The 11,979-nt window shown below is 41.5% G+C and overlaps 1 pseudogene; it reads right to left on the reverse strand.

Annotated features, from left to right (window-relative positions):
- LOC108800758 overlaps positions 1-11,979 on the reverse strand; it is a 17,891-nt pseudogene that overhangs the window by 1,713 nt on the left and 4,199 nt on the right.

An 11,979-nucleotide genomic window follows, 5' to 3' on the forward strand; every position in this document is an offset into this window, starting at 1 on the left:
CCCACACGCGCGGCACCTCAGGCAGTCGCCGGCCAGCTAAATTAGGACCCCACCTGGAGCTCCTCCCACCTTGACTACAATCCTAGCACCGGCCCTGAGAATAGGACAGGGGTCGGTTTGATAAGCAATAGAGACATTGGCAGGACTGACGCAGGATCTAAGAGCATTTCTGGCAGCTCAGTAGGTATTTTTCTATACTTTCAGGGTCTTTAAAAGGATAAAACATAGAGATGTATTGCAGAGATGTACTGCATGTTTTGTTTTGTTTGCTTTGGTGCTACACTTTTGCCCTCACACCTTGCACTTTAAGAAATATATATGTCAAATTTGGCTGCAAATATAGTGTGTTCTTTATTATCTATTGCTCTTTAATCCTGTGTTCAGAAGTCTATATTAAAGTAAGGGATGAGTGTTGGTTTGGCTCATCCTCCAGCTGATGCAGCCAGAAGTAATTTATTTAGTAGTGGAATCACTATTGCCACTAAATTATAACTTTCTCCTCATTAACATGGAGAACAAGTGCTTTACCAAGGAGGAGCTGATTTGCCCTGTTTATAAGCAGTGCCCCAGTTTGTCCCCCTCCATATGAAGGAATAAGGGCATAGTACCCCTAATGTAAATCCAATCTGAATGACATCTCCCAGTGATGACGATGCAACATTAATCATGATGAGTGATGCCCAATGACCTAAAGACAGGATGGCCCACAGCCATGACGTTCCTCTTCTGCAGCTACTCCCACCGCCCAGATACCGCCCACATAGCACTTTACACAAAGGTTTCTGTGGTGCTAACTGAACCCTCATGAGGCCATTTACATATTTTTTCCTATTCTCTGTTAGTACATTTGTAGTGCAAGTCATTTTCCCGGAAGGTGCAGAAGTGAGCTGATTCTTTGTATTAGGGATTAGCAGAAGGTATAGTGTGAGGAGATTGTGTGTCTGGATGGGGTGTCATTGTCACAATATTCAGATCCCCGAAGAGGTTGATTTTCTGTTTATTATTGACTGTAAAGTCCGAAAGTATTTCTACAAAGTCATGTCATTGTAATGAAAAAAACAGACAAAACACAAACAAACAATACAAAGTCTACCAGGAATGTTGGATATCTCTCCTTCTGGACATGGGACACACTCATAGCAGCATTCATGAACCGAATATCCAAACTTTTTTCTGGTTCCAGGTAAACAAGGTCCTGAGCACCGAGATACCGGGACCTGAAAATCAGATGATATTCTTATTATTACTTTGAAAAGGTCCATCAAATAACATGAAATGAGGTTCAGGTTTATTCTGTCATGGGTTTGAGACCCAGGAAATGTTTATAAACCATAATGCACTTCATGGCCTTTGAACTATGAACATCAGTTTTTAGCTGGCCATACACTTACACTTATAGATTTATTTCCTGTGAAAAATCAGCAAAATTCCATGCAAAACAATGAGGATGATGAATCTACATCTGTGGCTATTGTGTTCTGGCAGTCAGCAGCCATCATTGTTACAATACATGAATAGTAGCTGCAGCTGATTGGCTGTGGATACTATCTGACTCCTTCAACAAAAGCTGATTAATCAAACTTTTACTGAGCCTGCAGGGCCACCCACTATAAGAAATCCTGTGAATCTAGCAGTGTATGACCGACTTTAGAAGGACCAGTAAGAGGACTTCAGAATAAGCCAGCCCCCTAAATATAAAAAGGGTTAGAGAACAGCCACTGTATTGAATGCTGTTGTAGGGAAAGGATAGGAGAAGCTGAAAAACTACACAGGCAGAGATTAGGGTCAGTTAGTGAACTGTACATTCATTCTGATAACTCTTTTAACTATCAACCTCTTTATATTAAACAAAAAACACTGCACTATCTCTAATATTATAAAGTGCATATACTCAGGGGTCTATTCACTAAGCTGCCGTAAGCAGCCGAGTAATTGACCGACCTGAAGTGAAGTGAGCCGAACACTGTTCGGCTATTCACTTCAGGCTGGTACGGCTGATTTCAGCTGTACATCGGCTGAAATCAGCCGTACATCGGCTTGCTTCGCGTGGATTCGGGTCGGCCAAACATGCTCAGCATGTTCGGCCGACCTGAAGTGCAGAAGGAGTTCAACTCAGCCTGAGCCGAACCTCCGACAGGCTACTCACTGCTGTTCGGGCTATTCTTAAAGATGCCGAACAGCAGTGAGTGAAAATAAAATGTATGAACTGTATGAATGTAAGTACCTACATTCACACAGCTTCTCCAACATTGAGGAGACATCTCTGGAAATATTGAATGCAATATCATAGAAGTCTTGTGCAAGTCAGACAGACCTTTATAGGTAATTTCCTCAGTCTTACAAAATATAAAAGTTCCATGACAGAGATGAGAAATATTTTGTTTATGATTCTCGACCAATCTGCTTCCTGATTTGACAGAAATTGTGGATATGGAGAAAAATTCATTTGTGAAATAAAATTAGATGGCTGAGAGACAATTTCGTGGGAGGTGCAGGTGATGATAACATGATTTCAAGAGGGTTAAATTCAGCAAAGAAACAAAGCAGCTATGGAAGGGACTATATAAAATGGAAGAGTGAATATGTGAGTGTGTCCAGCTGCTGTTATTTGCTGTGTCTGTCATAGCTGAGAGAGGTTTTAAGATGGAAGCTCGTACAACATGACAGAAAAAAAGGCTTCTCAGGTGGGCAATTATGAAAGTAGGGAACCATGAGGCAATGTCAAAAGAATAAATGGGAGCAATTGGAGTAATGGTGAGTTACACAGCCAATGTTGTGCTTGAATATTGTGAAAGATAAAATAATTAGTGTGGAAGTATAAGGTAAAGGAGGAGAAATAACCCAGAGCATTGTGTCAGGATCAGTAGTGCTTAGCTGGATGTTTACCAATCTCTAAGGACTCTAGTGAGAACAGCAGCCTGGCAGTAACTATTAAAGTTTTGGAGAGCAAATACGCCATTGGGTTTGGGCTTATTCTATAGAAAGTAATCATTGCATTTGTTTCACTAGTTATTAATTTTAAGGTGAAATGTAAATATCTGTACAATTACTGTAAGTGAACCGTGTTCAAACAGGAAACATAAAAGTAGAATTGTCCAGAGAGATAATGTACATTGCCAGTTGAGGACCTCAGGCATGCACCCAAAAAAACTTTACTGAAGTACACAGGGCATATGTAGCATGTCCTGCCCCTTTCTTCCATTCCTCCTGCCAGCAATTAAAATGATGGTCCAGACTGACTGAGTAATACACCAGTAGCTGCAGTGGCTGCTGTCAAATATTGATCCTGGTCTAGAGTGTTCAAAATGCTCTCCACCCTCACGGGAGTCCATGTCTCACCAACCCCTCAAACTGCACTACTTAATGTTAAACCCGTGAATGTTTCCCATCTCAAATTTAAACTGGTTCTCCATGTCCTCACGGCCGCTAAGCACACCATAGCCACCTCGTGGTTCACCCGTAAAATCCCATTCCAAACATTCAAAAATAGAATCCACTGGATCTTCTCTAACGAGAAACTGTCAGCACGTTTAATGGACCGCACTAGTGCATTTGAGGCAATCTGGGAGCCATGGATTTGTCATTTCCTCCCACCCTCCTTTAATACTTGTTTGGTGACCCTATAATAGCTCCCCCATCACCAATACCTCCTAATATCTAACGACCAGGGTGCATGCCGGAACTCTCGTCACGACTACGCCCATTCCCCCTTTACTTTCCTGCTCCTCCCTACCCCCCCTCCTCTCACCACACCTCCCTGTTCCCCCATTATGTTCTTTTTGTGATTGCAAAAATCCTCGCTGCCTAGTTCCAGGAAGACCGAATCCACTCAAGTCTCGGACGCAGCTTGAGCACGAATTAATATACCTTGCAATAGATTGTATTCATTTTTATTTCTTAAGTGCAGAAACCACTGATTGTAAAGCTTTTAAATGCTGACGCCCAAATGTTTGGGTGTACGCAATGTTTGTAACTCAACTTATATATGTGGAAAAAAATAAAAAAACCTTTTGAAACAAATATTGATCCTCTAGGCGGTGTTGGCTAGAACTTTTGACCTTTGATCTCCACATGATAGCAGTCAACGCAACTTTTCAGGTAAAAAATGCAGAAATGTAAAATTTGCTCAGGTTCATAGGAAGTATATGGCTGTGAGACATTAGTGTAGAATTATCTAGCTATGCTTATGGAACCCATACAATATGAATATGTATAATCACACATATAATTCTGTGAGCAAAATGTGCAAAAGTGATTTATCTCTACTTAATTCTTTTTCTTCTAGTAACTCTTTTAGGCTCAACGGCTTAATCCTTACTATTGATCCAAGTTTACATTTTGGACCTACCTCAGCACCGAACTTCCATGTTATGGCGTTAGTATTAATTTGAAGTTGCTGATCTTCTGGTGCCCAGGATGTAACATTTCCCACATCCTTATAAATCACATTATATCTATCCTTATGTATACAATTTATTATTTTGTAGTGATAAACAAATTCTCCGTATTCATTAAAAAATGGTGCCGGTTCATTTATCCCAAAGGCATATCTAACTTTTCTTAAATATTGATGCAACTTCAACATGAATATAGAAAGAAAAAAAAAAACTTGTGTTAAAAAAGGAATAGCAATCTGTCACAGGGAAATCATTTCTAAATACTGAGCTTAAGATTTCTTCTAAAGCCTTGGTCAATACTCGTACATTAGTTAAATTCCCATAAATAGCAGGCTGTTAAATTTAGGTATAGACATTTGACAATGTACCCATCCCTGCTATTGACAATAGTTGTTTTATAGTATCCTTTAACAGGATCCATTAGGACTAGATGAAACATATCCTCCAAAAATGTGCTATTATAGGATCCCTCTTTTCAACTATGCTAGCTTTGAAATCCAAGCATTCAGCTCAAGTATATGCCTTAGGAATTGTATTTCATATATTTTCGATTACAAATGGCAGGATACAGGGCTACCCTCAATCTCAATTATTGTCTGCCCTTATAATGGAGCCCCTAACTGAAAGTGTACAATCTAACAGCCAGATTAGCAGTGTCTCGCCCCGAGAATAAACACATACAAAAAGTCTATTTGGTGAAAATATTATTTCAACTGTAACAGAACCATCTCTTTCCCTTTTAGAAAATCAAAACTCACTTTGTCTAGCTCATTACAAAGTTAATTAAACAAAATCCTACAGGGTTTTTCACAAAAGGGGAAACGTTTGGAGAAGGCAGGAAGAGTGAACAATCTAGGCCAAAATATCTTATTTAAAACATTCTTCAATTCAGCTCACTTTGCAGTTCATCTATGTTGTCCTAGATTGTTCCCTTCCCCTGCCTTCTCCAAACTATTCACCTTTTTGAGGATAAGCCTGCTACAATTTGAATATTAGGATTCTTCAGGGAATACAACATTTTTTAGAGGCATTCTACCCCTTACTTTTGGTATTCCGGTACTATCTGTAAAACCGGTTAGTACCTGATAAGCACTAGATTAATAAAATTGTTACATACAAAACAAACAAAAGTGCCGTGAAGGTAGAAACTGGACACTGTGTGTATTATATACAATGTATCTGAAATCTCACAGCGTGCTGGCTCCTTTGCAACCAACTCAGGGCCATCCCGATGTATGAGTGCATGTTTCGGGGACCTCTGAATATAAGCCACACTTCCAAGATATGCGTTTGAATACATTGACGGCCATTCATTCCGTCCTTAAAAAGATTGGACTCATCAAAAATACTTTGAAAATCAAAGATGGCGCTTTAATTCAGTTTAATAGATCAGTGGATTCTTTCTGTTTAAGTTCAATCTGTGCTCTACAGGCCTATATAACGCCGTCAAAGGAGAAATAAAAAATACATGGTTTGTTTTGTATTGTCCCTGCAAGGGATCATTTTGCACTAATTGGAAGTCGTGATCAGGTGTTTGTTTAAAGGACTTTCAGGAAATTGGATATACGCAGCCCACGGATCAGCCTACGATACCTTTTGCACAGTGCTCACTTTTGATGGGCTGATAGCCTGCGGATATTTTATGCAATTATAAGTGAATTTAGTTGGACTGACATTCCAGAATTGGTGGGTAGCAGCAAGTTTTGTATATATAAGTTAATCCATAGGAGTGTTATATATACCATCGATGGTGGATCTAGAGATAACCCCTCAGAAGTGAATTAATGCACATGAATGGTATGACAACGTTGTCAAATTTTTAAGGGGTGTCGGGATATGGTGCAATATTTGCTCATGCATAAATTATCTATGTCCTAATAAATTAAGTTTTTTCGTATATATGGTCTGAAGTAACTTCTTTGGTCAGCACACTGGACAGTGTTTGCGACCTCTTCTCCCCCTTTTTCTACTTTTGGTATTCCCCTCATATCAGATATCTAGGTATCTAACTCACAAGTCACTCTACCTTGCTTTTTTCATAAAGTTACAAACCACTGATATCATAATTTATAATAAAAGAAGAGCTGACACACCTAACAATCATAGAACTGTTTTAGTACAGGGGATTATCAGCCTAAAAAATGGTGATCCTGACAAAAATGTTCAACTTATTTTGCACCTTACTCCTGACCTTAGGGAGAAACATGGACGCCGGTACTCCAAATGCAATTCAAATATATCTATTTATTGACGTGGGTGTAGCAAATCACACTGATGCAATGTTTCAGGGTCTCGCAGGATCCCCTTCCTCAGGCAAAGACAAGTGATGAAGGGGCAATAAAAAACACACACACACACACATATATATATAATACACAACATGAAAACAAATCAATTCCAAGACTCCCTGAGATGTCACTGTGACATCATACTGCCACCAGAATAAAAAAATGCATAGTACAGAGTTATAACAGACATAAGACATGCTAAGCAAGGGTCTCTAGCAATTAGAAAAGTGGGGCATAAGAGGTTACTATAAGTAGATGCATGGATCATCTTCTGTTGGCTGGAAATCTATTTTAGATGCCGCTGATCATTTCTAGGGGCAGACACTCTCTCTGGATGGGAATGGAAAGTGCATCAGGGCAGCAGAGCCAGCTGTCAGTCACGCCCGCCTATGTGTCTCCAAGTGGGGGAGGCTGCACACACTTGTGTGATGTGAGACCAGCCCCACCCCTGGTTGCCAGGGAAACCATGGACTCTTCACGGGGGAGAAGCCGCACACGCTCGACAGATCATGTGGGCCGGCTACATCACCGGTTGTCCTGGTAGCGGCGGGATGCTACTGTAAATGCCGGCTCCTGCTGGTTTCTGAAGATGGCCCACAGCCGTGTATCGTGCCAGACGAAATGTACATAGGCAGGGTGGTGGACGAGAGTGCATACTCATCCACTAAATCGGTCATAAACAAATGCACATGTAGAGCTGCAAAAAGTCACAGCTGAAAGGGGGTACAAAAATTGTGCAATATGTACTGAGCAATAGATAGAGGATATGCACATTGTATTAAAGTGCAAATACAACAGAGATCCCATAGATATGAGTAGGACATAGCATGTGCCTAATGGAGATATTGTAGCTTAGAAATGAACGCATGTCGTACTTGTTAGTACTGGGCGAAACGCATGTGATGAGGATCCTTAACTATCACTGCAGAGGACATGCACATTGTATTAAAGTGCAAATACAGAGATCCACATACAGATCCCATAGATATGAGTAGGACATAGCATGTGCCTAATGGAGCTATTGTAGCTTAGAAATGAACGCATGCCGTACTTGTTAGTACTGGGCGAACGCATGTGATGAGGATCCTTAACTATCACTGCAGAGTTGCTGTTATCACAGTGCAACCGCATATACCCGTAGGATATATGTTGAAACAAAGACATGCATGTCATCATGCCTCAGATTCAGGGAGGATCTGTGACTAGTTGTGACAGGTAAACACAAATAAAAGATATAACGGATGGGCTGCTTGTTATGGCAAGGATTTGCATCTATTGCTGCCAATATAATCTTGACACCATGCTCACCAGACTATAGGGTAACATGCGTACAATGGACGCACTACTTTCTTTAGAAATAAAATAAAATTTGGTATTTGGTGTATAATCAGGGATCTGGGATCATGACAAACTGGTGATATCCCTGTGAAAGTTAAAAACCCCAGGCTGTGCTAAGAACAGAGACATGAATGAGCCACTTTGAACCATGTAAAATATATATTCTTAGCGATCGGGCAAGAAGCATGAAAGTGTGAGGCTAGTGTTAAGTCCCCAGGGGGTAACAGTATCGAGTGTATGGATCCAGTATGCCTCACATTGGAGTAAGAACTTCTCATGGTTAACCCCTCTGTGTAGAGTGGTGGTGTGTTCTATCACCATACCCCTTAGTTAATGCGTTTGATGTTTGAGGTTGGCAAAGTGAACCGCTAAAAGTTTATTAAGATCTAAGGTCTCTCCTTTGAGGGCTTTATTGATGGTGATTCTAATATCACTTCAGTGTTTTTGGAACAGCCGCTTGAATGGCCCCATGGTCTTGTTAATGTATACAAGACCGCATGGGCATTTCAAGAGGTAGATGTAGGAACTAATGTTGCAGTTCATGTACCCCCAATATGGTATCTCTTGCCACTATATGGGTGTGAAACGTTTTCCCCCATAATGAGTGCGTTGCATACATTGCAATTGTGGCATTTAAAGCATCCTGTCCGGTGTGAGATCTTGACATGTGCCCTACAGTATTTGGGCCTTGGGTTCACTTGGACCAGATGGTCGCCGAGCGTTTTACTGTATCAGTACACTTGTAGTGGTATTGTCTTGACTTGTAGTGTCAAGTGTCTATCGGCCCATAATATGTTGAGGTTCTTTATTATGACCTCCGAGTCAGGTGTGATGCATCATTGAATTTTTGAATGAAAGGGGGTATATCACCCAGTGGCTTGTCTCTATGATCTGTTAAGAATAATTTCTCTACAGCTGCACACAGGGGCTTGGTCCAGCACTGTGGTTGGGTATCCCCTCTGTAAAAATTTAGTGTACATCAGTTTAAGTTGTGTGTTGCATGTGTCCTGGTCTGAAAAAACCTCAGGACATGCATGAATTGTGATATCGGTAAAGTGTGTAATAGGTGCCTGGGGTGCGAGCTTTGGTAGTGAAGGATTGTGTTGCGGTCCGTGGGCTTGCTAATTAGAGAGGTGTGTAGGCGCCCTTCCATGATGGTCACTAGTACATCTAAAAAAGTAATGCACGTGTTATGAAATTCAGGGTTAAATACTATGCCTGGAAAGATGGAATTAAAGAATTCAACAAAGCTCTGAAACAAAGAAATATCACCCTGCCAGATAACAAAGATATAATCAATATAACGGTCCCATCACTTGGCATGCGTTATAAACATATGTGAGGGGTATTATTATTACTATTATTATTACTTAGTATTTATATAGCGCCAACAGTTTGCAGAGCGCTTTACAATATAAGGAAGCCATTACAATCACAATACAATTCAAGACAAGATGGTAAGGAGAGCCCTGCCCCTGAGGGCTTACAATCTAAAAGAGGAGGGGGGAAATGATACATGAGGAGGCAGCTGTGTGGGGATGAATTATTTGAGAATGTGAAGGTTCAGTGGTTATGTTGAGGTGGGATAGGCTTCCCTGAAGAGATGAGTCTTTAGGGAACGCCTAAAGGCAGTCAAGGTGGGAGATAGATGAACAGGTTGGGGTAAAGAGTTTCAGAGGATGGGAGAGACTCTAGAGAAGTCCTGGAGGCGAGTATGGGAGGAGTTTACTAGGGAGCTGGAAAGCAGGAGGTCTAGGGATGAGCGGAGACGACGATTAGGGTAATACTTTGAGACCAGGTTTGAGATATATCTGGCGGCAGAGTTGTGGATGGCTTTCTAAGTGATTGTTAATATTTTGAATGTTATCCTCTGGGTGAGTGGAAGCAAGTGGAGGGATTGACAGAGGGGGATGCAGACACTGAGTAGTTGGTCAAGTGAATGAGTCTAGCAGCTGCATTCATGATAGACTGAAGGAGGGGTATCCTGTGCAGTGGAAGGCCAATGCGGAGGGAGTATACATACACTTCTTCCATGTAACCCATAAAAAGATTAGCAAAAGAGGGTGCACCAGAGCTGCCCATTGCTGTCCCCCTAATTTGCAGGCCTATCTGGTTTTCAAACATGAAGAAATGATATTCAAGTATAAACCTCAAACAAGCCAAGACAAATTCAGTGGGCATAATTTCATGTGCATCAGATTGCAGAAAATGTGATACAGCTTTAAGTCCTGCTTCATTGGGCATGCATGTGTAGAGAGATGAAATGTCCATGGTGGCAAGATGGCATCCATCATTGATGGTCTCAAATTGTGAGAAGCTTATCCAAGAAATCACTTGTATCCCTAATGTATGCTGGTAGCTTTTTAACATTAGGTTGTTGAAAGGAATTAATCACTTTTACCCCCTGACCTTGACACATTTTTTAAACTTTCAAAATTTCAGTTTGATAAACACTTATGTATTAATTCCAAGTTAAGATGTGCTAGGAGGGATGTGCCTTCCAGAAATTCAGGATTACTATAAAACTTATTTCATGGATCACAATAAAATGATGGTTCCAGCCTTAAGGTGCCCATACACCTTACAATTATCTGCAGATTTTCTGTGGTCAGATGGAAAAAGTGCAACAGATTGGCCCAGGTGGAGATTACTCCATCCACACAGTTAAGTGTAGATGGAGGAATCTGTTGCAGTATGGCCAGCTTTACAAAGAAAAACTATGAAATCAAACTGACTAGGTCTTAGAACCAGTCAGGGACCAGAACACCTCCAGGTGGCACTGTGGTGCTGGAGCAGATCCTGCAGTTCTTACCTGCAGGTGTCTCCAGGCAGCCAGTGGCTGTCAGGGACCTAAGCACCTCCAGGTGACACTGTGATGCTGGAACCAGGTCCTGTAGTTCCAGTGCTCACCTGTAGGTGTCTCCGCAATTATTCACCACCTGGTGCCGATTTGGGAGGGTATTTAACCTCGCCCTGCAATGAGGCCTGTGCCTCTGTATTGTCCCCATAACCTGTTGCCTGTATCCTGTTGCCTCCTTGAACCCTGCCTCCTGACTCTTTACCCTGAGGTCTCCTTATCTGTGGCTCCCCTCTTGTTGCCCTGCTCCCCAGGTTAACTAGCCCTGTTATCTTCTGTGTGTGATTTTGCTGTTTGCATTTATTTTGGCTATTTTATGTTACTTGTGGGTGTTGGTGGGGTTGCTTGTGTTTATGTGATTTTGGTATGTCTAATAAATTATAAGTTAATAAACATTGTTTGTTGTGGTCACGTATTTGTTCCTCCTGTATAGATACCTCCATGTTGTGTGGGTACACGGTGCACGGTATGTGATAGAACCCCAGTACAATTTCAAAAAGTATCTGTTGGCCAATATGATCCTTTCTACTTTATTAATAATTCATGAATATAGCTGCCAGGCTCATTCACCTAAGCAACCGCTCAGTGTCTGCAACCCCCCTCTGTCAATCCCTGCACTGGCTTCCACTCGTCCAAAGGATAAACTTAAAAATATATCTTAAACCTGATCTCAAAGTATCACCCTAACCGTCGTCTCCGCTCATCCCAAGACCTCCTGCTCTCCAGCTCCCTTGTCAACTCCTCTCTTGCTCGCCTCCAGGACTTCTCTAGAGTCTCTCTCATCCTCTGGGATTCTTTACCCCAACCTGTCTATCTGTCGCCCACCTTGACTGCCTTTAGGCGTTCCCTAAAGACTCATCTCTTCAGTGAAGCCTATCCCACCTCTACCTAACCGCTCAACCAGCACGTTCTCAAACAATTCATCCCCACACAGCTCCCTCCTCATGTATCACTCCCCCCTCCCTTTTAGATTGTAAGCCCTCATGGGCAGGACCCTCCTTACCATCTTGTTTTGATTTGTATTGTGATTGTAATGTCTTCCCTATATTGTAAAGTGCTGCGCAAACTGTTGGCACTATATAAATCCTGTATAATAATA

Source organism: Nanorana parkeri, unplaced genomic scaffold, assembly GCF_000935625.1.
Source record: "Nanorana parkeri isolate BGI_ZX_2015 unplaced genomic scaffold, ASM93562v1 scaffold2121, whole genome shotgun sequence".
NCBI classification, from domain to species: domain Eukaryota; kingdom Metazoa; phylum Chordata; class Amphibia; order Anura; family Dicroglossidae; genus Nanorana; species Nanorana parkeri.